The sequence below is a fragment of the Cloeon dipterum genome, chromosome 1, assembly GCF_949628265.1.
Source record: "Cloeon dipterum chromosome 1, ieCloDipt1.1, whole genome shotgun sequence".
NCBI classification, from domain to species: domain Eukaryota; kingdom Metazoa; phylum Arthropoda; class Insecta; order Ephemeroptera; family Baetidae; genus Cloeon; species Cloeon dipterum.
This window is the reverse complement of record NC_088786.1, coordinates 17591708-17618997: the sequence shown is the minus strand read 5'-3', so window position 1 is coordinate 17618997 and position 27290 is coordinate 17591708. Positions and strand designations below refer to the sequence as shown.

Sequence of the window (27290 nt, the reverse complement as noted above, 5' to 3'; positions counted from 1 at the left end):
AGAGGGAGAGAGAGCGAGCGAGCAGCGGCGTTTTTCCACCGAGACGACTTTTTGCACCTTTGCAATTTATTTGGTGCGCGCGGAGGCTGAGCCGGCGGCGCGATGAATTTTTTATCCACGCCCTCGCGTCTCATAGGTCGGGCCCGAATAAAATGGTAACAGACCGAAGAAATTGGACCGAAGTGTTTTTGCGACGCACTAAACCGTCTGAAGAGGCTGTAAATTATTTACAGCCGCGCTTGCTAATTATTTCCATCGCCCCTTTTACGCCGATTTTACAGTCGGAAAGACACCGCGCTGCCAGTTTTTCTGAGCCAAACTTGAAAGCAAGTCAGGCGCTCCCTTGATTGCGAGCAATCAAGAACAATCGTTCTCCTCGCAGTCATTTCGCTCAAGAAAGCCACAAAAGACGTAAAATTCATGGATTTTTGTTTTCTTTCTTATTGTAATACTCCACATTTTGCTGCACGTTTTGAAGAAAAACGTGCAAGCTTCTCTTTAATTAATTAACTCAAAAAGTTGGATGGCTACATATAGAGCTTAAATTTATGTTGTGTTTTGCTCACTTGTTTTTGCTAACTCTTGCGGAAATAATTAGTGTTAAAGTGGAGTTTTGATTTAATTATAATATAGAGCCGTGCTTCTATATTTTACGCATATGGCACTTAGCAGAAAATTGAACGCTTAAAAACCGATTATTCTCTTCAAAATTGATTATTAAACAGATTATTGGTAAATAAAGAGTCTGATCAAAACTTATTTAAGTTAAACAATAAATTTTTTTTACATATCCCAATTAGTTAACATAAAGATCAAAAGGAACTACTGCTAAAAATTCACAGCGTGTTAATACGGTAAAAAATTGGCACTAAATTTTGAAAGGGAAATCGTACAGTTTTGCCTTTTTTGGATTTTTCAGCGGAAATCTGATTAAACTATTGATTTGCCAAACAAAGATTAAATTTGGAGACATCTGCGTCTTGTAGGCGATGGATTAAAAATATTACTACTCGTCCCAGTCGTTAACTTAAAAGTTCATAATCCTCACAGAATTAAATATTAGTAATGTGTGAAAACAACATTAATAGAGCACTCTGACTATGGAATATTGACCATTCTTATTTTGTTTATTGAAATGGTGCAAATATGATCAGTGTCCTAACTTCTTAAAATTGGTAATAAAAATTGACTAAAAATCCGTCTTGGTTGAAATAGCTCACAAAATCCAAGCACACGTAACATGCGGAAATATTTATTTTTCCTGAACCAACACTAAGGGCGGCACGTGTGTGCAAAGGGGGGGCGCCTGCATAATGAGAGCTAGAGCTGCGAAAGCAAGCTGCCGCGTCCAATTAACTAAGCTGCGAGCGGAATCGCGTTAATTGGCGAGCACGTCGATAAGTGCCGCGGCGGCGGCGACGAAAAATCCAAAGAACTCGCGAGTGAATGCATCTGCACAGCGTGGGGTGCGCACGAATTCGCCTTTTCATCCCCGTCCGCCACTAAATTATGTAAAGGTGCCGTCAAATCGATTTTACTGAGTCGAAAATATATACACAAACCGGATTGGCGAGGCCAAAAATAGCGATAATGAGATATCTGAATTTATTTTTCCCTCGAGCCACGGTGGTTAAATTTGGAACTTCCGGCTGGCTGATCCTTATCGACGCCCAATTTTCCAAGAAACTGAGCAGCCATTAAGCATTTCCACATCAAAACTCCATCGGCAAACACAGCATGAACTGTCAGAAAATAAATCTAGCCGTGTGCCGTGATTATTGTGTGCATTATTGCTTCGCCAGCGTGTTTATTGCGCCCGTGGCAACAAAACAAAGTGGTTTTTCGTAGCAGGGCAGTTAAAATTTTATCTCTGCTCTTTGCACTGGTATATACGCGTCCGATCCAATCTGATCAAACGCCAACCCTTTTTACTTTCCTGCTGCCGGCTGTCCCTGCGGGTTGCTGCTGGGAAATAGAGCAACTCGTTTCATAATTCTCGACAATCTCGCGGGATCCGCTCGCTCTCGCGCATTCTTGGCAAAATTCGGACACAGCACGCTTCTGACAACCAGCTTCTAGGACTGGGCTTTTCAATTCAATTGGGTTCATCGATCTGGGAAACTTTTTTACCTTGCGCCATTTTCTGCATGGATTCATTCTCGGAAGAGCATTATCCATACTACCCACGCCGCTTTGATGCGAATAAGGAAAGTCACAACAATGTAACGACAGAGTTAATTTATTTTCAATATTGAAATGGGAATACCAAATTTTTAACTACAGAAAAATTGACAATAAAGAGTCTAGTGATTTTCCCCGAGAAATTTCTGGATATAACTGTAATTTTAGGGGCAGATTTTTGAATAAATAAAAATATGAAACTACGAATGGAAATCTAGAAACCTTATAATCATTTCGATTTCTTGCACTATTTTAAGAAGTTATAGATCACCGATTTTGAGCATTTATGTATCCCTTGCTCGAACTTCTGTACAATTTTTTCATTGCATCAATCAACAATGCATGAATCGCGCTGCTGTGCCCAGCCATGCTGCCGAGCACGTACATCTACAGAAAAACCGGAGTTAGCCGGACATGTAAAATAAAAATAATATCTAGCTTTCTGTAAGTAAAATCGACTGGTCATTTTTTCACTTTGAACCAGGCTTGGAAGGTCTAAGATAATTAATTTAATATTAACATTAACCTTGTCAAAAATCACCTTAAATTGACATTTGACATTGCACATTTTCTTTGGTTCTATATTAATAAGATAAAATTTTGTGTTGCTTTGAACATTGACTTTTTTAAATCCACCCTTGGTAAAACCGTATGGCCTGAAATTTTGTCATTTTTTCTTTCGGATAAAAACATTGTCGCCTAAATTTCAAATTAAGCCGAGTTGTTCAGCACATTTGAGTGGCCGCAAATTTGCATTCTACAGTGGCGGAATGCCTGGCGTGTTCAATTGACTATTCATGAAACACGTCAGGAACACTCGTGTCCGCATCCAGCAGGGCGAAAACAAACACGAGAATGGTGCCGCCGCCACCGCGTTTACGTACATTTCAAGCGAGAGATACAAGGCATAAATTCAATAGCGTTCAGTCAGTGAGTCGCGGGGGGCTGTAAATCCAGCCGTAAAATAATAAAACCCTTTACGGAGAAATTCGCGTCGTACCGTTTGCGTTATTGATAGAAGGAGGCGGCGGCGGCGGTTTTATTGCCCCTTCCGTCTTATACGCGGCGTTTTTTGCCGCGTGCTCGCTGCGACTGGCATTAGGCAGCACGATTGTTTCGCCAGCGGGCGCCGTGCGAGGTGCCGCCGCCGACTTGCCGATCGATCACGAAAAAGTCGCCTGGCAACCCATTTGTTGTGGCAACCGATTATTAAATTGTGTCTTTGCCGTGTGCTGTTTGCGACAAAACAGCACGCGTGCCCGGCTAAACGGCGCGGCGAGCTGCTGCCTCTGGCCAATTACGCGGCCGCCCGCAACACCCGCATTCTAATCAGCTGCCTCGCCCGACCCGCCGCAATTGCACCCTTTTTCGCACGTCCGCTGCCAAGGAAAACGCTCGCTTTGCCATCGAGATTGTTTGCCCCAGAGATTATGCAAAGCAGTTGTTCCGGCAGAAAAAGCGGAAAGGCCGACCATTGACCATTCTGATGCAATTGGCGATTAAAGTGGATATCTGCTGCAAAATTCTGAAAGCAACTTTTCTCCTTCACCTAAAATATTCTCTTAAATTTAGGAAATAGCTAAAAACGGTTGTGGTTTAAATTTCTGAGAAAATCATCTCCATAAAGTTTGCATACCAATCAAGCGGCGAGCTATGTCTTGAATCATGATTTTTTCGCCAGATTGGAAATTTAGCTCACAATCATTCGTACACCGTAGGATGGGTAGATCGCGTTGAGAGAATCATTGACTATAACCATTTAATTTTTCAATAAATTTGGTAAATTCTGAAATTTAACTTCAAACGAAGGAACAAATTCCTCTTTTCCTTCCAAGTTAACTCTCAGTATGCTCTCCCTTTAATTGTATCATGAAACTTGTCTTTTTTATGTCTCATTCAGCTTATAGACAAAATAAAAATGTTCAATGGTAAGCCTTAGCCTCGCATTAACATTCCAAGTTGCGAGCGATTGCGCCAGTAAATTAGAACGCCCGCCGCGTTTATTAAAGTGGAAACGACGCAATTTGCGCTCTGATGTAATCCGTCCTATATGGAAACAATAAAACACGGGCGAGCACAACAAAAGCAACGCCCTCAGCTTCCTGTTTCTTTGATCATCATCATCTGCTGCTGTGACACCGCTATATATGTGTGTGTATGCGCATTTCACTCGTGCGTTTTTTTATTCTTCGTTTAAAACGCGGCCAGCAGTTTAGGTTTCGGTTTTTTATTCAGCTGTGGTAATTTGTCCGAGTTAATTACCAAAACAGACAGGCAGCGCCATGGCAACGACACTTTTTCGCCCGTCATTTCTGTCACGTTGTTTGATGGTCGCCAATGTCGAGGGGAAATAAAGCCATAAGTCCAGTATGCGGCAATATGAAAGCCAGACCAGTTCTATGTTTTGTATTATATTTGTAATAATAATAATAGTAAATAGTGTTGCTCTACGATGTGAGAAGGATAGTGTATTTTTCTTTGGTTTATTAATATTTAAACTCGACCTCTTTTTGGAAAGTTGTCGATATTTGTATAGTTTAAAATTTTTACTGATATAATCATTAAATATTACGATTTTCTGCTATTACACCTTGTTTAATATTCCTGGGAACCACGCCCCCATTTCAAAATTCCAGCGAGTTACTCTCTTCCAGTGGGCGCTGCGTTCACAAATAAAATCAGGATAAAAAGTTCAACGTTTTAAACAAATTCAGCCATTTTCACCAGTTAATTTGTGTAAATCGTTTAACTATCACTCATGTGGAAAAGAAACACGCGGATTTTTTACTTAATGCATTGGCAAAATAAATAGAAAATGCAGAACTTTAAGCAACCTATTAGTTACCGATTTTTCTCCTCAAAATTGATTGCTATAACCAGATCATTTTGTGCTTTATAAAGAAAAATATAAAGAATGATTTCTTTTCTAGGGAGCCCAATTAATCAAGCTCAAAAGAAATGGTAATTTTTTTCTCCGACCCAAAAAGACTGATTAAAATTCAAATTTTTCACAAAACCAACGAATTTGAATTAATGAATCAGACTAATCTGCCTGCGCACCGCGGCGAAATTATCGTGTAGAACGGCGTTTTGCATAATTAGAAGCGAGGCCGTGCGTCGCGATGCATAATTCGTGTTTGGCTGTTCGTAGTGCACGGGGAAGGGCGTGCGTCTCGTTGGATCGATATTCATTACTCTATTAGCAGGGTCATTGCGAATGCACCCCCGCTGCCGAGGAATCGGCTCCTCTGACGGTGGCACACACGCTCACTCGTGAATGAGCCAAGTTTCGGTCCTTGGGGCGACTCCCCGCCGCATCCAAACAAGCACGCGTCTTGCTTTTCCAGCCCCGGGGCTGAATTTAAATTAACATGTGAGTTGAGTTGGCAATCCGTCAAGCCTGCTGCTTCTCTTTTAACGCCGGAGGCTCTTACAACTTACGAAAACCCTTTGGTGAATTCTGGGAAATTGAAAAAGGCTACTACTGTTCTAATAAGAGATACTTCAAAGGAAATCACGTTTTCCGAGAGTATCAGTCTCGCAAACAAAAAATATTAGTTTTTAAATACGTTTTTCCATGATAAATTTAAAAAATAGAAGTAAAAAATATTAGATATAAATTATCCGCATTTCTTCAGAAATTCCTGCTCTTCGTCTAGTTTTGGTCATTGATTGTGCAGGACATTTCTGTTAATCATGTTTTAACCGAATTTTCGATAAAAATCATAGTGCTAAATAAATTTTGCAAGATTTCTCTTGGTTCATTTTTTTTAATTATTCCAATGCTCGTACAATTTTGGAGGAAAAAAATAGTCCAGCAAGAGATTTATTTCCTATTTAGTTAATTTTAAAAACTTCGCTACCAATCTAGTCTAAATTCCATAAATTCTCTTGCGAGTAAACTGGAATTTTCAATTTACTTAAATCATTTTCACAAATAAAAATTCTTTTCACGGTTCAAAAAACCTTTTTTTAATTCATTTATTTGGGGTTTAAGTAAATTTGGCATAATATGGTTTCTAGACGCTTTCCACTTCCCCCTAAACAACCGTTACTCGTGCAATTCGATCCATATTCTAACCGAATGGCCCCAACTGCTATTGCTTTAATAATAAATTGCTCCTTGGGTGGATGACTCGGAAGTGCAAGCGGAGTGGAACCGAGATGCGCGCTAACTGTGTGTCGAGAACGGCGCGGTTACAGTTACGGCATCTGCAGTGACCATTCACACCTCTTCCATGTTTGCCTACCGAAATGAATGCACCTGGTATTTAGGCAATTAAGAACAAGGCCGGCCGGCGGACAGTAAGATTTGTTCGACCATCACGCTCCGCCGCGCGGCCGCTGATTCCGCGGATAAAATGCAATTAGTCTTACTTAGTTGTGTGCGCGTTTCTCCACAAACAGAGCCGAGTTTACTGCCCTTTATCGGGCACAATGCCTACTCTCTCAATCGAGAGGAATGTCCGATTTTTCAAGATTGTAAACAAACTTAAAGGAAGGCACTGAACTTTGCCTGGGGCCACAAATTAATTTTTTGCAAACAGTTATGTATAAAAAACATATTCGTATTTTTTAAGTTTCAACAAAACAATAATTAACAATCGGTATTACCTCGAGTTAAACTTTAAGGGATTGTTCCGTTATTATTTAATGTTTTTAATAAAAAAAGAAGGCGATTTTAGTCAAAGGAATATGTAGTTCCCTTTATTTATGGTAGGTCAACGCCTCCGTAATTTATACGTAAATTTTTAAAAACCTAAAATCCCCGCAATTTGTTTAAAAATGATTGAAACTTTACATTTTTAAATCTTCTCAGCGAGATGAATGATGTTGAATGATGTGCATTTTAATACATTTGGAAAAGGCTCTTGTTTTTTTGGAATTTTCAAATATAAAAGTGTTCTGGAAAAATCGCGTTCAGAAATGTAACGTCTTGAAGTAGTTTTAAAATTTCCTATGAAAGTTTTCATTAAATCAAGCATTATTTTTTTGCAGCAACATCAAAGCACTTTAAACTTTAAAGCACCATCAGGCCAAATTGGTTTTCAGGAATATATATCTAGTTGGATAAGCTATCTGTAGCCAAGACCTGATCTCGAATGCGAACAAGTAGTCTCGGATGGCGATATGATGATATTTAATACATAGAGGACCTGCTGAAAGCGCGCGGCGCGCAGCCAACAAGTTGAAGAGCCTCTTGGGCGAATCCACAGAATTAGCAAGTCTGCAAAACAGAGCGAACGTGCGCGTTTGCGGTCTAGATAGACATAGAAGGAAGCAGGCGAAAGGTCAAGTTGTTTCCTAGGGCGGTGCTGAACGAGCCGGCCACTTTGGAAATGCGGGTGTGGTGGGGTAAGGTGAGGGGGTGCGAAATGCAGCACGCAGCCACCTCACTCATCAACGCAGCCTCATTAAGGCCGACACACCTGCATTGTTACGCACGTACCGCGTGTCGGGCGCAATTAAAAATTAATTGTCAGAGCCCGACATCACCACCGCACTGCACACACATACGCCCAAATCTCGCAACTCACACGCCCTCGCACCCCGGATCCTCATAAAAATGCACGCGACCTTCCCCGACGAATTTCGCTAATGAATTTGCCGCTTTTGATTTTCAGATTATGTTAGTGTAATTTTCACGCTTTTTTGGTTTGAAATTCTGCTGTTTTTGTTCAGTGTTACGTCGAGTTCGTTAGAAAAACGTTTCGTATTGCATCGTTTGTTTACTTAGCATCAAAACGTGCTGGAGTTATATTTGTATCTGCGAGACTCCGATCTGTACTTTCGTTGTGTTTTTGGGGATGTTCTAAAATAATTGATGTTTTTCCAAAAACTAAAGTTTGGAGCAAACATTGGGTTTCTTAAACTGGAAATTTTCCTGTGCATTAATAATTTCATTAAATTACAGCTCTGATTGAGGCTTCCAATATAGATGTTTACAGGACTCAATATTGACGGAGACAACTCGAAGAGGAAATTGATCGCAGGAATTCCAAAAAAGGGGCATGAAGAGAAGGTTTGGTTGTCTTCTAACTGCTATAAAATGAAAATATTTTATAATTTTGCAAAATACGGCGGACAAAAACTAGAAAGTTTTCGAATTGATTCCAGAAAAAATATTGATAATCGGTTTCTCCTAAATGATTTTACGTGAAATGGACAAAATTATATTTAAATGATTTTTAAGACTATTTAGCTATATGGATTATGAAGTTTTACAGCCAGAAATAATTCAAATTTTGTTTCATTAACTTTATATTCTATTCTAAAAACCACATTAAGAGGGCCTAGTCTTTATTTTGTACACTCCCTCGCGTGAAAGTATTGAATTTTATCTTCGATTAACCTTATTTTTCATTTTAATCCTATGCAAAAGGAAAAAATTTCCATTTTTTACGAAACGAATTTTATCAAAAGAATCAAGCCATTAAAAATCGCAAGTGATGACAGGACAAGCGAAATATGCCTTATTCCCATCGGTTGCCTTTCGTCAGCACAATTCCGCGATTCGACGTCAGCATCCTGTTTCGGACAGTGAGGCAGGAAATTGAAAAATCGTTGCGCTCGGCGCCAATTTCAACGCCAGGCACGCAGCACCGGCGACGGGGCAGAATAACAAAAGTTAGTTGTGCTGCAGTCTGTTAAATGCAAATGGGGCGTGCGAGGTGGAAAAAAGCAGCCAGTGCACGCGCTGCATGTATGATGATGTCGCCACGCGGCGCGGCGCCGCGACTCCGCAATTATCGACCGGGGCGCGCGCGACTCTCGTGCCAAATTTGCGGATCCAGCGAAATCGGCGAGGCTGCCACTCAAACGCCGACGGTTTGCTCAGCCGTCAAGTGCAGTTCTACTCTTAAGAGCGCGCATTCAAAACAAATGGGTGCCTCGTCACTTTTCAACCCTTGGGATGGAGACTCGTGACGATAATATGCACAATATGGGCCTTGCCTGTCCGCCCACTCCACGTCGATTTTCAGCTCTGCATTTTCGATTTCTGTTTGCTTGCCGTTCTGTTTGCACAAAATGTTTCACCATTCGGTGTTTGCCCAGGCTGAGATTGCATGACTGCTGAGTTTTCATTTTCGGGCCTAATTGGCCAGAAGGAAAATGTAATGCGTACCAAATAATTAATTACATAATTAGGTGGCAGAAATTTCACTTCAATTAGTGAGTTATTCTTGGGCTAGTGATATTTAGTAAGAGAGAATTTTCTCACAAGGGAGGCTGGTTGTGAACCTTTCTTAAAATTTCCCTTGATATATTGCGAGTCGTTCCACGCTTTCATATTATTCATTTAAAATTCCTCAAAACCATGCTAACCAAGCATCCAGAGAACGCATAATTCGATGTCAAAAATTGCACATTTCCAAAATTTTAACTCGTGGAAATCGATTTATTGTTTAAAATGAAAAGAAAATGTACGGCTTTTACTCAAGGCACTTGACAAGTTAAACAAAATATTGAAAGTTTAATAGCCGATTATTTAAAGAATATTCTCCTGAACAACGGAACAATAAACAGATGATGTAGATGTATGGTGATAAGACATTATTAATTAATCTGGAGTAAAGCAAGCTTGTGGAAATTGCATACCTGCGTTGGTTTAATCATTTTTCAATCGTTGATTTAGCAGGCTGTTTTTTCCTTCGAGGCCCATTCAACCCAAAGTGCAGTTAAAATGCGATTATTATTCGCAAAACCACACATTCATCGCGCGAGATCGGTTAGCAGCAGCAATTCGTCGTGCTGAATTGAGTCATGCCACGCAGTGCGATAAATAATTCAAACGAGACGCGCGCTGCAAATGTGCAAATAGCAGAGAGCGAGGGAGCGGAGAGAACTTGTCTCCTTTCGAGTAATTGAAAATAATGGATTTATTGATAAAGTGCCTTTTTCGTTGCGGCAGCGCCCCGAAAGTTGTAGGTTTGTCTTTTTTCCCTTCCTCTCAGCAAAAAAGCACAATGTGGGCCGAAATTCAACTAGGGCATGTGTGCAGCGTAGTTTATGGCGCGGTGGCTTCTCTCCGGGCGGACTAGTTGGATTGGACGGTAAATAAAGTCGGGTGTTAGAGCGGGCATCAAAGTTTCATGAGACTGCAGACCATAATACGTTATACACTACCTGCCTGCCCACTGAGAAACCGACTGACTTCCAACTTGCCTCCCTCCCTTCCTTCCTTCCTTCCTTTCCTTTATTTTCGAGCACAAGAAGAAAACGAATTCGCCGCCGAGACGAGGAATGGAATTTTTAAAAACGCGCCGGTGACTTCGTTTTTCTGCGCCGCCGGATTTATAGACAGGGAAAAGCACTTCTCCTTATGAATATTTGCCAAAGCAGAATATAGAGCTCAAGTTCATTGAATAAACATATATATCGAAAACATTCAGAAGAGAGTATGAATGGGAGGCAAGCAGGAGAGAAGCCTCAGGAAAATTTATGGACTAAAATTTTCTCATCAAAACTGACCAGATGAATAACTATGTAAAAAGTTGTTTCAAAATTCTAGTTTTGTTTTTCATAGGGGGCAAAGTAGTTGTTACTAAGTTTTAAATGAAAAAATGTGTGAAAGAAAGAATTGCAATTTTTTAAACTTCTTTTGACTAGTATTGAAAGTATTTAAATAATAAATAAAATTCAACCCTTTGCCGGAAATTAATAGCAATCTCCGCTGCCGCAAAGATTTTGAAAAATGTGTAAAATTCTTAACTTTTACTGTTACTCAGTCCTGATTTGATTATTGTAAATTTTAGAAATGAATTTACGCTAATTGTAATTGTACGTATCACAAATAATGAAATAATCAATTCGAGGATCCCCACTTCTTGAAGTTAGCAATGTTGTATATTTGAAGCACTGTAAATGTGATCCACTTAAAAAATAAAAGAAACCAAGAACAGTTTTTTTTAGCGCTGGTTTGATTTGTTTCTGGTGTCTATTGAAAAACTATCTAAATCTTATAAAACTGAGGCTTTCAATCGAATTGATAATTGGACAATTCCTCTTCATTTGTTAATAGTTTTTTTAAAAATGTAAGAAAGAAAATCCCTCCGTAAAATTGATATTCTAGCTTTCCTATTCATAATTTTACTATTTATCTTCTCCTATAAATTTCCTTTTTGAAACCTCTGACAAAATGAAAAATTTCTCATCTAGACCCTCTTCAACTAACCAAACCCACTGTTTTGAACGAAAATTGACACGTTCTGCAATCGACATTCAGCAGCGTCAAAAAATTGGTCTCGTCGGTGTCGGGCCGCAATTGGTTGTCAATGTTTTATAAGCTTTGCGCACGACGGCCGTGTTGTTTCGTCCTACGTACTCAATCGGTAATCAACAGCACTCATTTGGGGCGCGTGTGTGACATATTGACTGGTGCTAATGCGTGTGCCCGATTCGTCGTCTCCCAAACACACCGCTCGTGCGCGAGAGAGAGCGAGCGAGTGTTTGCAGGAAAATGACAATTACGCTTAATCTTGATAAGCAGCAGGCCACGCGGAATAATTATTTACATACCTTTATGTACGTAATACATATTCCACGCCTATGTACATGCATTATCTCGCGGTGGCGGCGGCGGCGGCAGCCATTGTTATTTGCTTTAGACTGTTCGGGACAGGGCGAATTATACGGAACGGGCGATAAAATAATGAAATACTAATTCGCAGCCGCAGCAATGTGCATGACTCGCGCTCGTTTGTTCCTCTCTGCAGCTTTATTGGCCCAACCCGTGCATGCAGATAAAATAGAGCCTTTTGTCAGCGCTAATGCAGTTTTAATTTGCACCGGAATTTTCTCGCCGCGGGCGAAATAAGTGGCACTTTTCAAGCGGTTTTTATCTTCCTTGCTCGGCGGAATATACGCCGCTGCTTTGCTTGTGCACACCGTCGACGCGGATAATATCTTCTTAATAATTTCTGCGCAATTAACAATTTTTTGCCTCAGAAAATGAGAGTGTGTTCCTTCTTTCACTTGTCTCGTGATTTTTACTGCGGAAGCAGATTTATCACACTGCGTTTTACATAGGAATCGAACAATTAATCATTGTATATTTTGATCGATTATTTAATCTATTTATGATGTTGCATTGGCGTTTTCTATTCGCGTCATGATCCATTCAGCCATAAAGACAAAAGTAATTTGATGGCAGCCACAGAAAAATTGGTTTTGCACACCTCTAGAAATTAATCTCGCAGGCAACAACTAGCAGAAATGCTGCAAAACAAATTAATATTTTTGTACGCTCTCTCATTGCCTTTGCTTCTCCTAAAGGTACTCAACTGATTTTTATTCAGCTCTGTTGCCTTTAAAACCAACGTCAAGGAACAGTTTCGGGCACGTTGGTGCAAAGATAATTAGTGATAATGGAGATTTACCCTTCGAAAAATGCGCATGACTTGGTCTGCGGAGGTGAAAAGTACGAAAATTTAAGCACTGCCACACCCTGCTGCTGCAGCACCAGAGTCTCGTGTGTGCTATTTTTCCTGCTCTAGCTAGTACGTACGTATTATGCAAAGAGAGCGTTTTCTCGGGAATTCGACCGAATGGGCCCGTCGCTGGTGGAAACATGCAGCTTGCTTCCACCGCCTACCTTTCCCAGGAAGCAATAAAAGCATTTGCGATAATAGTGACGCCAGCAGCAGCACATTGATTCCCAGCGGCTGATAAACGCACGTGCGCTGAGCAATTACACCCCAGCTGCTTTGTCTGGCCAACTACTACCACGAATCGCAGCCGGAAAATTGTTTTTCGGCAGGACCGTTTGTCTTTGTAAGAAAGCTAGACAAACTACGTTTATTTGTGTTCGGAAGGTGTTCGTCCCAAAAACAAATGTTCTTCGATGTCGATAAGGGCTCTGCGTTTTAGTTTACTTTTTTTTCTTTCAAAATTTCAATTGCAATTTGTACAGCTTTTTAATGTTGCAAAAACTAACATGAATTTTAATGCAAATGACTGCAGTTTTTAGAATTCGATCGCAAATTAAATAGCTTGGATAATGTATTTTTTACACTTTTCTCGGTTTTTAAGGAAACAAAATGTCTAACCATCAACACATTGCAACATATCCTTTCAGAAAAATAGTTTGAGATTGAGTGCACCCTTGAAAGCATTTCCTCTTGAAACACCGAGTCAGTTTTCACTTCAGATTGGGCGACCCGGTGCCGAATTCAGAGAGGCGATCGATGTACGGCCATTTTCATATTTCACCTTGGGTGGTGCGTGACACGCGATGTTTCGTGTCCAGAGAAAAAAGCCGGCCGCCTTATCGTGCCCGCGCCGTCGCATTAAAATTCATTATTACCGTTGGGCGCGCCAACAACAGTCATTTGTCAAATTTATCAAGCTCGATTTTTTATCCGCCTTTACATTTTTTTCCTCCAAGCAAAGGCAGTAATCAAAATGCACCCCGCTTAGGACCTGGCTGCGTTATCGCGGCGAATCGGACAAATTTTCAAACACACACAAGCGTGGAGCCTATATTGAAATCGACCTTTGGCTTTCATTTCCAGCCACTTGGTTACTAGGCAGTAAAATTTAACTAGCCAAACCATTCTGGAAATGCAATATTTAGCGACAGAAATCGGTGGACCATGTACCAAATTTCATGCTGTGTACTGATTGGATTGGGTTTTGCCCGCAATACAGGGTGGATAATTGACTTTAAAAATTTTCTGGTGTTTTTTTTTCGAGTATTTCTGGAAACAGTCGGATAGTTTACAATTTATGAACAATTTAACTTTTCATGACCTAAACTGAACTGAAACGAAACAAAACATTATCTTTAATTCATGAGCAATAAACACCAATATAATAATATAAATTAAGAATCCAAGCTTTCAAATTTCACTCTTTTAGGTGTGTGTGTGTTTGTTAATTATTATTTGTGGGGAAAACCAAAAATTTAAATTTTCAGGAATAACCCCAACCAGACTAAATTGCAAACTCTGCAGCAATGAGTAGATTTTACCTTTGGACACACTAAAATAATTAAAATTCTTTGAGCAGACTTTGACTGAAAACTGATAAACACATAATAGCAAATTTTCGAGTTGGAGAGGAACTAGCTTTGTGCTGCTCTCTCTCTCTCTCTCTCTCTCTCTCTCTCTCTCTCTCTCTCTCTCTCTCTCTCTCTCTCTCCATGCTCAAGCTGTTCCTTTTGAAAAGAGTGTTAGTTGACGGCGCGACAAAAAACACCCCTCCAGGTCTCGCGAGGTGCAGCAGTTTCATCTCATTACAATTTCAGGCCAGCCGCGTATTTGAATGCAGAGGTCGTCTGCAGGGAAGGTTTAAGTACGCGGCAATGTTTCCGTGTCAGTGCGATTATTTTCGCACACGGGCGTCGGAATAACGAGCGGCCCACTCAACTCACATACACGACGCCAGCGACACACTCTTTCTTCTCTCCTCTCTCTATCTCTCTCTTTCTCTCTCTCTCTCTCTCTCACAAACTCTCTGGCTTCTTGTGGAGAGAATTTGGGCTAGAGGGTGCTTCTCTCTTTTCTGTCGCTCGCTCGGCGCAAGAGCGGAGAAATTGCAGGGGAGACAAAGGGATGCGCGGCGCTCGAGTGTCTTTATTTGGTGTAAAAATAGACCATAAACAAAGGGAGGGCACCAGAAGGCACACCACCAGCCCCCTTGTTATTCTCCGACGGCGAATTTTATCTCTCTTTCTCGCGCTGAACGAGCCAGCCAGCCAGCAGCAGCAGCAGCAGCAGACAGGCTCGAATGAAAGAGTGGGCCCTGGTGGCGTGGGTTGCAGCGCCAAAGGCTCCTCAGGGGCTCGCCGTGCGCCGCCATGATTAATGCATTAGGCTTTCACTTCGATTTGTCAATTAGCCCGCTTCCTTTCGCGGGGGCATGACAAAGAAGGAAAGAAATGTAGTTGAATTCCAACAACTAATAAATCTATTTTTGTTTGAAAAATAAATATTTGCCATCCTATTTAATTTTGCCTTTTGACACCTTTAGGTTTCATTTAAGTTATGAAAATTTAAATTGCAGAGTGCTCAGAAATAAAAATTAAAGTCAAACGCAATAAGATCATAAGTGAAAAAATCACAAATTTGTCAATTCAGAAAGTCCCTTTGTCTTTCGAGTCATCAACAGATGGCGCCACCGTTAATTTACTATACTAACAATGAAATTCCAGATTCTATCCCGTTCATGTGCGTTCTTGGCGTTAAAAATAATTTGATGAACCGGAAAACAAAATCGATTTGACCAATTGCGCTATAAATGACAACACCAACAACAAGAAAATTGCGTCTTTTATTTTTAAACACAGAAAAATTTAATATATATCAGTTGGTGCTATCTCTGTTGATTACTTCAAACGTAAGGACGTTCTTAATTTGCGAGTATTCTTTAAAATAAAACTGTTTATAGGCTGCAGAAAATCGTTCAGAAATTTCTATCTGATTTTAATTATTAAACAGAGTCTAGCTCATTCATGGATTAGTCTGACAAAGTTTTGATCTCTTGACAAACTAGTAAAAAACATTTGAGCTCCTAATTATGGCCTGTGGTAACGATAATTAACGAGAGAACTCTCTCTCTCTATCTCTCATAATTTCCATAATGTAAACTCCAGCAAGCCGTGCAATTATTAATTAAGCAAACTTTGCAGAAAAAACATACCTCAGTATATGTAATGTACATATTTTATTTCATCCAGGTCTAAAAGCAAAAAGTAATTATTGATTGAGTCTAATTTAGTTTCTCTCCCTGTCAGAGCTGTAATAATAGCTCTATTTGTGAATAATTTTTAATTGAAGCATAACGGATCCGCCACTGACGCAGTTCAAAAGGACAAGCTGGATGGGCCGTGGGCGAAGCTGCTTTTCTTTCTTTCTTTATCTGCGCCACCCGAGGATAAATCTTGCATTGGCCCTTTTCAAAAGCGAGGCGTCGCGCCGTGCATGAATACGTTTTGTTTCTGGCCGACCCTCACTTTTCACAGCGGCAAAAGTTTTCTTGTTAAATTCTCGCCCAGCAAATTGCGGCCGCTGCTGAAGATTCCGACACTTTCTGCGAACATATTTTCCTGGACTAGCCTATCGTAAAACGACGGACGGAATTTTAAATTGGAGGTTTTAGCACTGGCTTTTACGGAAGGGCGGACAACTGACAAAAAATAATGTCTAGCGCTTTTACCGGAAGTAATTGGAAACATAAGGATTTTTTTACAGGAATCCTAGTTTTCCAAAGTTAGAAAATATGGAAAACCTTTTCATATCGGCATAAATTTGGGTAAATATTTTTTATTGTAAAAAAATGGATTTTTCTAGATTTTATTGATATTTTTTCGCAAAATTCCACTCCTGGAAAAACAAAATGCAAACTCTAGGATCGACTGCTGCCTCTGTAATAATTTATTGCTATCTGGAGGGAAACAATTAGCTGGCTAAATCCGGACGATTTGCACTGCACAAAGGGTGAGACATAGTGCTCCGCTCAACTCGGCATCTCTGCAGCGCCGCATAATGAGGAGAGGCAGGCGTTTGTAATTTTAACGAAGCTGTTTGAGCTTTGATTCAGCACTAAAAGCCAGGCGCGGAGTACGAGCGAGAGCGGATTAATTGAATAGCTGGCCGTGTCTGATCTGTGCAGCTTCTTATCGGATCGGCGTCTCTGCAACCATCTGGGCGCAAGCGACGCGCCGGTTGCCTAACAAGCCTCCACTCCGTCAACTGAGTGAGAGAGTGGGTGAGTGCGAGAGAGGTGCCCTCCAAATTCGTTCGGCTCTTCGGCCGTCCGTTCACAGGAAGCTAATTTTCCGCCTGCCCCACTGACGACGGTGCAAAGGTGCTCCTTTGTCGACTTGCGTTTCGGTCCCAACTTTTCGTGTATCTAATCGAAAGAGCGAGTCACTCGAAATCAACTCAGATGTAAACGTTGGCAAATTGGGATTCAGCCGAAAAGCAATTTTCGTATCAAAGATTGGTCTGTGGAAAAATGAAATCTGGGGATCTTCTCAGAGAAATGTATTGGAGCAAATAAACATTATTTGTGTGTCCATCTCTTGTGCTGCTCTGTAATTTAAGACAATTGACTTTTTCTTTGCCTCTGATTCAATTTTGGAAGCTAAATGAGCTCAAATCAAGCAATTTTAAGTCTTTTTGAGTCCCACCTAATTAGCTCTAAAACCATCTTTGGTGCCAAAAACCGTCTAAATTGCTCGTGACACCAGATAAATTCAATAATTTTGGATTCTAAAAATGCTCAACATTTAATATATTTTATGAAGAGAAATAGCCGCTTGTTTATTTTCAACTAAAATAATAAATTATCGATTTGGTTTGAAAACTTTGATGTTTTTTTTTAATTTTGCAATTTTTTTATCGGAACCATTTCCACTGGATTATCTGCAAACATCAGCGACCACTTAAAAAGGGCATAAATTTCGGGAATTTTGAGGTGGGGACGTGGTTCTCCGGAAAATTAAAAAGAAACCGTTGCACGTGTAGCAAAGCGAGGGAAACCGTAAAATTGCCTTCTAATTGTGCTTCTCATCAAGGCCAGGAGCGTAATATTCAAATAACGGTGGTGCTCATTTGCCAATATTGCGTATCGAGAAACTCCAAAATGTAGCAAAGTATTCCATAAGCCATTTTCGAAAGTATATACGCCTTGACTTTCTTTTTAATTTTAACGTGCCGCAGCTTCGCGCACAGTGAAAAGGTTGCTGCGTCCTTTGGCCCGAAAGTTAAGCTGAGGGTCGGCGGGCGCGAGAATTAACTCGGCCGAAATAATTTGCTTGGCTGGAGGAGCGCGGCGGGCGAGCCAAATCCCTGCGAGAGCGCGCGCGGAAAAAGCGGCGGCGCGCTGCATGAATGCGGAATGATGTGAAATATGGAGCGGCGCGGCTTATGAGAGTGACGTAATTAGGCGACACGGCCACCGGGGGTGGCAGGCAGGCGGCGGAGGGCGGCGGGGGACGCGGTGCGGCGGCTCGACGGCCACTTGAGCATGCACGAGACACGGAGCTCGGCAATTGTCTTGCGGACCACTTGAGCGAACGGAGCTGGAGTGAGAGCAGAGACCGCGCGGGGACAAAAGTGACAAAGTTTGCTGTCAGCCGGCCGACGAATGAGGGTCGGCCTGAAAAACGAACCAACGAACGAACTCGCTCCGGCTGATAAATCTGCGCGCGCTTTGGACAGTGTACTTATCACTCAAGTGCTCGCTTCTGCAGGCTACTTCGTTTGCTGCACGCATAAACCTTACCTGAAACAGAAGAAAATGCATATTAGTCCAAATTCAGATTTTTCACTTTTTTAAATCCATTTTATGTTTTGTTTTTAATATGATACAGAATTTTATTCTTTTCCCCTCGTTAAAATATTTTGATCTCGAGATCTCGAGGCTCGCAATATAATGATGTCATATTTATATAATTTATACTTTAATTTACTAATGTAAGTGTAAGGTAAAGTAAGTGTTATATCTGGTTAAATTTTTCTGTTGTAGCTATCATAGGGAAAGTTATGTCATAGCTCGTGGTGAGTTTATTGCATTCGAAACCATCAAACGTTGACCAGGAGAAAATGATTTGAACTTTGTTAATTATTAAAAACCTCAGCTCTTTAAACCACTGCATTTGGTTTACACGAACAAAGTCACCACCAACTAAAGCATTTCCTTGAAGAATATAATTTTAAAAATATTAAAAACAGCAATCAGGAACTGCAAAAACGCGCAATGAAATTTAAAGCTGTCGTCATGACTTGTAAAAAAAAAATTCTTCTACAAAACGACAAAAATCCCCTCAAAAACTGTTTGCAGAGTGGAGGAAAATTCGTTTATTTTTTTTAATTCAGAGTACCACACTTATCTTAAGCATCAAACAAACTCTGCTCTCCAGCAAAAATTATGTCATTTTAATCATTTTTAATCAGTTCTGTCTGGTAGAAAATTGCATAGTCCGGGATGATTTAATTTGAGCGAATTTCCCAGGCATGCGCGAAGCCTGCCTCTGATGAAAGCACGATTTTCCAAATTTTCATCCTTTGTTTTGCACACCTGCTGAAAAAGCGATCATTCTGTCCAAATGAATTCAGTAAAGCGGAAAACAGCGCCAGCGCCCTTGCCGACTCGTAATTTCGCATGCAAAAACATTCACAAACATGCCGCGCGCTTTTGACGCGCTTCCCCGGCACAAAGCAATAAGGGCAACTTTCACTTCTTGTAATATTCCATTATTTTGCCAGCAGGTGTTGCCGCTGCGGCTTCTTTGCAGTATAATTGAAAAGGCGTGTCTCTGTATGAGTGTGCACCCTCACACCCTCAAACCCACACTGATCGCCTGCGCTGAGTACAAATCGAGTGACAAGCACACAGTATACGTAAGGCTTCGCGCCGGCTTTTTGAATGAGACGCGCGCCTCCATATGACCTCTACGGATGAATTTTCATAATGTACATTCGGGTGACATTCAAACCTTTACACCTGTCGCACGGCTGTCACTGCTATAAATACACGCATTTGATTTTATTTAAAGCATATTTATTATTTGGAAAGTTACGAGGTCCAGCCAATTTAGGGAAAAATATTGGCTGGTGCTTTTTTCGCTTATAAAAAACGAAGACGATTTAATTTTAAAGTTACATTAATGAATCTAAAATTTAGAAAAAAATCTCCTGAGCTAATATTTTTTATTGATTTAAATTATAGGAAATTATTTGTATGATAGGTGTAGAGAAAGAGATTCCCCAGCAACATATTGAACAGCATTAATTGACTTTTTTATCATTTTTACTAACTGTTAGTTTTTGTTTTTATTGTGATTTGCGGATAAATTTAAATAATAATTGTTGTCATTGAAATCTTTTAGGTCGCGAAAGGAAACTGGTGCCATATTTGTAATTCAAAATTTTTGATTGAATGAGATTTTTCACCTCTATAATGTTTTGCTTTGCATTTTACCCTTTTTACGTAAATATTGGACTCAATTGTTTTGGTGAAACGAGCTTATTTCATTTTGTATCAATGTTTGGTGACACAATTAGTTAATTGAAATCCCTCTGGTAGCAGTTAGAAATTAATTTCACAGTCATTTAACTTCTAAATTTCCATTTCAATGTAATTAATGTGCCGTAAAACTTCGATGCCATTTCCCATGAATATATAATATGTCAAAAATTTGAGGTGTAAATATTTTATTTTTAATTATTTGCAACGCAATCACTCAATTTTACACCAGAAGTCCATGCTGAGAATAAAATTCCTCGCTTCCGTCCAACCGAATTTCAAAATTGAGTGGACGGATTATCCAAATTATTCCCGGAATAATCCAGGTGGCTATGGCCGATACAAAAGGAATCCATCAGCCCACATAGTGACACGAAATAAAAGCGCGAGTGTGTAATTTGGATTTCGGCTGTGCTTTTGCGGCACGCTTGGCCGACTGCGGCTTGCTGCCCACCCGTTCACAAGGGACTCTGGCAACGAACGTTTGCTCTGCAGACCAGACGTTTTCATCCAACAGATCCAATGATTACATGCAGCGAGAGGGAGCGATGCGAACTTGAGCGTGTGAGCATCAAAAGCGTGCTTTTGAAGCCGCGCTCTCAAAGGCACCGCGGAAAATGCGAAATTTCCTTTTGACGGCTACCGAACCTGCGGAAAAGCTAAGACTATAAGCCCGACAGGCAGATTTCCACCATAGTGGACTTTAAAATTAAATGTCTTTTCAATGAATAAGGTGTTCTGAAAACCTCCCGAAGGTCAATTTCAACCTCTATTACAAATTCTAACCGTAAGCAATCAAACATTATTGGCCCAAATTTGCTCAAAATCAGGTTGAAAAAAAATCTTTTTAAATAGCTCGATTATTTGGTGCCCGTAAATACACTATTTTAAATTTTCATATTGTGTCGGAAATATAAAAATTCTACCCTTCAAAATATTTATGTGTACGTAATAATAAGTATCACTTTAAAGAATTGAGCTTTCCATATCTGACGGCGATTTTAAGAATTAAGCCAAATTTAAGTGACCTTGTTGCCAATTTGTTTCCCACTTTCGAATTCATCGATTTCATCTCATTTGAACCTCGGGACCAGTGATAATCAATTTTAAGGCCTTTGGTGTTTTACAAAACAAAAGAAAAATAATTAATAAAACTCTAAGTTTGACAGTTTTTGGATATGTATTTTTTGTCTGCATTCACTGGGACTTGTATTTCTCCAATAAAAAGCTCATCTTTTTTTAAAAGATGGTTATATATTTCGAGTGTTGCCGCTGTTTTATTAGCGTTACACATAGAGGAGAGAGACAATAAAACACATGGTCGACTGCCTGTTTTCATAAATCAACTAGCTTCACTCCACTTTTTGCTTGCTGTCAAAGGCACTGCTCGTCGATTTGAAAAGGAAAAATAGCCACCGTGTGTAGCTGCCAAACGCAAGCGCCGAAGAGAAGCCGGACAACAAACTAATTTTTCCGCGAGCATTTTGCATAATAACAAAACAACCCTCAGAGCTGTACGCAAATCGGTTGCACAATGAGGTTGCCTTTGTTATTACCACGCTCGGACAGCAAAACAAAACTCGCGGCTTTGGTCAATCTGCAATAGCTGCACACGAAACGCAGAAAATGTTAAACAAAATAAAAATGTTTTGAGATAAATAAAATAACAACACGCTCGTCGTCTTTTTGCCTCAATTATTCAGCACAGTTTCGCTTCTGCTCGTCGTCGTTTTAATTAAAATCCGACGAGATTGCCTTTAAAATAATCATACAAAAGCGCGCGGCAGATTTTGAATCGATCCTTCTCTCTACCGGCAGCATAGCAGCAGCAGCCAACTCGTCGGCTCGGGCTAATTACCTACCAAGAGGCAGCTGCTTTCGTTGCAGATGATCCCTCTTGCTCGCGAGCCGAACTAACCGAGAGCGAGAGAGAAGAGGCGCGTGCCCAACCAAATGATGTAATAACATCTGCTGCCGCGAGCCGCTTTTTTCGCCACAGGTGCTTCTCCACGCACCTGAACTCGAAAGGCAAACTCTCCTCTTGTATCTGACTCTTCTCGAGCACAAATATTCAGAGAAACCCTTTGGGAAATAATACACATAGCTAATCCAGAAGGGTTTCCTTTTGCTCGTTTTTGTTTATAGCTAGTCGCAGGACTAGGGATTATTCGTCGTTTTAATTAAAAAGCTATTTCTCAGATGGCATTAGGCAAAATATATAAAATGCTAAGCGTTTTGAGATTGATTATTTATTTTTGAATAAAAATTAGCTTTTACGAAACTGTCTGATCATTATACTGTAGTGCCTGCCAATAGGTGGCACTCTCCTCCACCTTTTCCCTGAACTGTGAACCTTTCCTTAGTGTTAGTGACACGTCTATTATTTTTCCCTTTAGCGTGAGACGTCATATATACTCACGCCGCAGACGTTGTGAATAATTTCGCTCAATAATATTTAATGGTAAGAATACTAGTTGAATTATAAATATTGTATTTTATAGCGCTCGTCTGTGTAATTGAGAATATAATCTGTGAGCCCAATTGTAATTGACTGACCCGGATTAACGGGGTAAGACTGTTTCTTTAATTTATTTATTTGTGAGTTGAGATATTTATTCTGACGATTTTAGTTATATACTATTTTAATGCATGAAATTGTATTATATATTTATTGAATGTTCATATTGTTACAGTCCAAATTTGAGGCATTAATAAAAGGCATTCAAAGGAATTTGAGAGATTTACTTCGAACATTCTCCTCAATACATTTAAATAATGCATAAGTTTGTGAAGTAAAAGTAAATTTTAATAATATCCGCAAATTTGCAAATTAAAATTTTTAAAGAAATTTATTAATTAGTTTTGAAGGTATATCATCTTTTTAATTTAACCAGTCTCGGCCCGACTCTGAGAAGGCTCCGCTTCTCTGCATTAAATCGCATACAGTGCTTGCAACCAAGTTTTCCTGCCGGGCTGCTCTGTTTGATGTATATTAATGAGCTCTAGCCGGCAAGTGTGTGTTTACAAGCCCTCCTTTCCAGCTAATAATCCACTTCTCGGCTTAAACAACAACAACAGCGCACAGATATCGAATATCCTAATCCGGCGGCACGTATATTTTTGCGAAATCGTTTCGAGTGAGGCGTTGCAGCGCGAATTTTGCGGTGGCTCGGAGAGGGTGAGTGGCTGGAAGGAGGGCGGCCCAGCCGAGCCGAGAACCAGCGAGCAAGCGGCAATGCAGTATGTTTGCGGCGGGCGGCGGCGGCGGCAGGGCGCATTGATAAAAAATGAGACACACGGTACACGCCAGGCTGGCTTGCGATGCGACCGACGATGACTGATGCCGCTGCCGTGTGCATGGCTGTTGCCGTGTGCCGTGTTTACTGTGCGTTTTTCTGAGCGCTGACACACACGAAACGAGCCTTCAAATTTAGTCGGGAAAAGTGTCGCCAGTTGCCACCATTTCAATTTGCACTGGTGACTGGGCGGAAAATTGAACATTGCCAACATAACAATTGCGTTGAATTTTGTCATTCTGTCGTTCTGTTAGAACGTCAAGGAACGTTTAATATTGCTCTTTATCGGAAAAATATATATTAAACGATATAAAGAGTAATCTTCCCAAATTTTCCATCAGAAAGGTGATCTAGGAAAATTTCGTTTTTTATTAAAAATTACAGGGAACTGATGATTACTAGTTTGTTTTATGGAATTTTATATTTGGGTATTGTAGTTTTCTTTAAAACATATCGTTTTTCCTTTCTAGAAACTAGCAAAAATATATCAACGGTCAGAATTTAAAGATTTAATATGTTAATCATGAAAGGAAAATGTAGTTCAGGCTTATTAATGTTGTTAGGAAAAAACCTTAAATGAGAGAAAAAGATATTCCTCCCGCTGGATTAGTCCGGAACCCTTGCCTGTTAAGCATATTGTGCAAATTGCAAAAAGGGTTTGTGCCAGAAATATCCGGCTGCCTCTGCATTGCAGAGGATTTTCCAAGTTCTCGAGAAAATTTCTCAGAGCAATTTAAAAAAATCTTATTCGCAGATAAATGTTTAGTAAATTTTCCGGTAAAATTGGCTAATGTTAACGTGGAAATGCATGACAAAGGAAGGTTGTGCATTTGCTAAAGATCTTAATTAATTTTTCATTGAATATTCGAGGCAACTGAGTGGCTTAAAATTAATCTGTAACTGCTTTTCCTCTGTTTAAGAATTTATAGGGGCCACAAGCACTAAAACTCATCAAAACATCCTCTGATAAATTTGGATTTTTTTTAAATAAAAATTATTGCTGCAACTCAAAAGTAAAAAAATAAGCAAATTTTAGGATAAGGTCAGTTTTAGGGCGATTTAGGCTTTTTTGGAAGTTTGAAACAATTTTAAATGTGTTCTACATTACAAAAATCGCACTCATTTGATGCTGAAAAGAAAATCAGACGCTCAGAAAAAATATTTGACCGTCATGTTAAATTCCCAACCCTAATATTTTAACAAAAATTCCGAACTAATTGCTTGCTTTGCTTCTAAAACCTGGCTCTCCACACGTGGGCCGCATTTTCGAGGAGGCAATTTAGTTAGAGTGCGGCTCGCGAGTGTCACCTTGTCGGAAAAGCAACGATAACAATCAGAGCTTGTGTCGAAAATGGTGCATTTCCTCCGCTGCGACTGCGACTGCATGGTGACTAGCTCTGAACTTCACGGATCGCTGCGAGAGGTAGCGGCGGCTGCGGTGGCGGAATCGCATGCGAGTGCGTGCGCGCTAATTCATTCTGGGCAAACCATAGAGCCAGGAGAGCTTGTGCATAATTATCCGGACGTGTAGAGGTGCGTGCTTGCGTGCGCCCCCTCGGCCCCCCGGCGGCGCTCGAGTGGCTCCTCTCGACCGGCAGCTCTCGACCCGTTAACAACCCTTTCCTTCCCTTGCTTACACACATACACGTATGCATGCATGCGTGCGGGTGGAAAAATTCTTTCGTGTGGGGATTTTTGCTCCGGCGACACTCGAAAATCGAGAAAGCGTTTGCATTCGCAGACGGGGCCGATTGAACTGCGCGTTAAAAATAAAATCGAGCGTTCATTGTTTGGCAGGAGACACATTTTTTAATTCATTAAAATGCTATCGGAAGTTGGGCTGTGCACAAGAATGCTTGATTTATTCCAATCAAATTGATTAGGCTGGCGGTTTAATGAAGGAATTTAAGTGAGTATGTTTGCTCCAATCTACTAACAAGGACGTTTTAGTTTTTAATGACTTCATTAATTTGGTATAACGGGTTTTAGAGTGGAAATTTGGTGGAAATATTTCCATTTGACGATTTTAGCGAATAAAGTAAATGATCATACTTATTTAAAAATACAGTTTATGTTCAATTTAGATGAAATATTAATCAGAAACAATGTTTGATGGTTCATTTTTTCATTATGAGGAAAAGCTCTTCTTCACCCTTAAGTATAAGTCCTAGGCTTAACCATAGGTTTCAAAAAAGAGTTACAACATTCTAAAAACTGACGGCATTTCAGATTTTTTATATCTGAAAATTTTTTCGATTGAGAGTGTGAAACTTGTGCAAATTGAATTTTTCCCAGTTATCCAAATGGAGCAACTCTTCATGAACTGGCAGTCAGCCCATTTTAAAACATTATCTCGAACCATTTACAAACTATTTGCAACATCCATTGCCAAAGTGGAAATTTCAAGGACTTTTAATTCCCAGGATTCCCAAAAATAAAGAGAGACTTATTAGATCATGTAAAAACGAAACTGGCTCCAAATTTCAATTTTGAGTCAATTCCCAAAAGGATTTTTCACCTTTGTGCTCACTAGCTCGCATAATCCTTCGAATCGAAAATATTTTTCCTGTGGTGATTTTCTAAACTCGCTATAAATGATTTTGTTGAAAAGTGAAACGTAGCATCACTAGAGTTTCTCTTTGAGAGACTATCCAATTAATTTGTGGCGCATTTTGCCGAAACAGCAATGCACAATCAGCGCGGTAGATCACCTCTTTCTTCAAAAGTGGCGGCATGGCTCGCTGGCTATCCTAACTTTTGTTCTGTGCATCCGCTGCCGCCGCGAGTTTTAACAAGCGACGTGTATTTTGAACCGCACGCGCCGCCAAACACTGGAGATGGGCCCCTTTGATACGCTGAGTACACGCTTCTGCACTACTCCACCAAAGATTAATTAGCTGGCGCAAGTGCTATGCGCAAAGTTTGCATTATTCCAAGCTCGCTTCAAGGAGTTAAACGCTCAATTGACGAAATGGTTCGCGGCGATCATCGTTGCTTTGTTAAATTATTATTATGCGGGTTACAGACAGTAAAAAATACAAAACAAATTTCAAGGGCATGCTAGTTTTACGGATGCTTTAAATGCTCTAAAAACTCTCATAAGAAATTAAATGTAAGTGAAATCCAAATTCAAGTGAAACGTATTTAGAATTTATGAAGAAACCAAAATTCCAACTATTACCTGCGAGTCCATTTTAAAAATTGGTTTTCTTTTTCGTGTATATCTGCAAAACCAGTAAATTAATATGTAATCAGTATTTTAGCTAGAAATATACCTCATTGTCAGTAAAAACTGCAGTTTTTACTGTTTTCTTCGCTTTGTAACACATAACACGCCTTCTTTTTAACTGTCCCTAAAACCACTTCCCCATATCAAAATCCCTTGCGAGATACGAGCTCTTTCAGAGGCTGCTGCTCTCAGAGAATCCTATGTATGCGTTTTCAATATCAAAAATAGCAAATTTTCCCAATTATTCAGTAATTTTTCCAACAAAAAATTGATTAATTATGGTTTTAAGTAGAAAAGACACAAGATTCACTGATAAACTAAAAGTTTGAACATTTAGATACTAAGTATTCTTCTCACTATCGACAATTTCACTGATTATATTTGCCAAGACACCAATTAAGCAAATATTTTTGCACGTTGTCCCTTCTTTTGATGCTCATTTAGTTCCTAAAAAAAATCAGACGCAGCAGTGCTGATTTCAGTTTCCTTTTCTCCTTTTAAAATAACACATTATGGTTCATTATGGAATTTAGGCAACCAAAGCCGGAGAATCAAACCTCTAAATCGCCAGCCATTGATATCCTAATCCTGCCACGAGGGTGCAACCCTTT

The 27290-nt window shown here is 40.0% G+C and overlaps 1 protein-coding gene across 6 annotated transcripts in view; it reads right to left on the bottom strand.

Moving 5' to 3' along the window:
- LOC135942763 (protein couch potato-like) overlaps positions 1-27290 on the bottom strand; it is a 70931-nt gene that overhangs the window by 15456 nt on the left and 28185 nt on the right. The window lies entirely within an intron of this gene.